This window comes from Salmo salar, unplaced genomic scaffold (genome assembly GCF_905237065.1).
Source record: "Salmo salar unplaced genomic scaffold, Ssal_v3.1, whole genome shotgun sequence".
Classification (NCBI taxonomy): domain Eukaryota; kingdom Metazoa; phylum Chordata; class Actinopteri; order Salmoniformes; family Salmonidae; genus Salmo; species Salmo salar.
In genome coordinates this window covers 145,381-146,992 of record NW_025548276.1, presented here as the reverse complement: position 1 = coordinate 146,992, position 1,612 = coordinate 145,381, and positions in this window count along the sequence as shown.

Sequence of the window (1,612 nt, the reverse complement as noted above, 5' to 3'; positions counted from 1 at the left end):
GTTAGATTAACGAGAGTCTTATCTTTAAATGGCTGTAAAATAGTCATATGTTTGAGAAATTGAAGTAATAGCATTTCAAACGTTTTGAAAATCGCGCCACTGGATTAGACTGGCTGTTGCGTAGGTGGGACGAATTCGTCCCGCCTAGCCCATAGAGGTTAATTTCTCATCGAATCACAGCCTACTTTGCCAAACGGGTGATGATTTAGCACTGTCATTGCAACAATGTGTACTTAACCATAAACATCAATGCCTTTCTTTAAAATCTATACACAAGTATATATTTTTAAACCTGCATATTTAGTTAATATTGCCTGCTAACATGAATTTCTTATAACTAGGGAAATTGTGTCACTTCTCTTGCGTTCCGTGCAAGCAGTCAGGGTATATGCAGCAGTTTGGGCCGCCTGGCTCGTTGCAAACTGTGTGAAGTCCATTTATTCCTAACAAAGACCGTAATTAATTTGCTAGAATTGTACATAATTATGACATAACATTGAAGGTTGTACAATGTAACAGTAATATTTACACTTAGTGATGCCACCCGTTAGATAAAATACGTAACGGTTCCGTATTTCACTGAAAATAATAAACGTTTTGTTTTCGAAATGATAGTTTCCGGATTCTACCATATTAATGACCAAAGGCTTGTATTTGTGTGTGTTATTATGTCATAATAAGTCTATGATTTGATATTTGATAGAGCAGTCTGACTGAGCGATGGTAGGGAGCAGCACGCTCGTAAGCATTTATTCAAACAGCACTTTTGTGCGTTTGCCAGCAGCTCTTCACTGTGCTTCAAGCATTGAGCTGTTTATGACTTCAAGCCTATCAACTCACGAGATTAGGCTGGTGTAACTGATGTGAAATGGCTAGCTAGTTACCCGGTGCACGCTAATAGCGTTTCAATCGGTGATGTCACTCGCTCTGAGACCTTGAAGTAGTTGTTCCCCTTTGCTCTGCAAGGGCTGCGGCTTTTGTGGAGCGATGGGTAACGATGCTTCGAGGGTGGCTGTTGTTGATGTGTTCCTGGTTTGAGCCCAGGTAGGGGTGAGGAGAGGGACGGAAGCTATACTGTTACACTGGCAATACTAAAGTGCCTATAAGAATATCCAATAGTCAAAGGTATTTGAAATACAAATCGTATAAAGAGAAATAGTAATATAATTCTTATAATAACTACAACCTAAAACTTCTTACCTGGGAATATTGAAGACTCATGTTAAAAGGAATCACCAGCTTTCATATGTTCTCATGTTCTGAGCAAGGAACTTAAACGTTAGCTTTTTTACATGGCAAATATTACACTTTTACTTTCTTCTCCAACACTTTGTTTTTGCATTATTTAACCCAAATTGAACATGTTTCATTATTTATTTGAGGCTAAATTGATTTTGTTGATGTATTATAATAAGTTAAAATAAGTGTTCATTCAGTATTGTTGTAATTGTCATTAGTACAAATAAAAAAATCCTCCGATTAATCGGTATCGGCTTTTTTCGGCCCTTCAATAATCGGTATCGGCGTCGAAAAATCATAATCGGTCGACCTCTAGTATATACTCAGATACACTAAATACATCTGGTTTCAGATCTTTAAGGTTCTCCTCTTC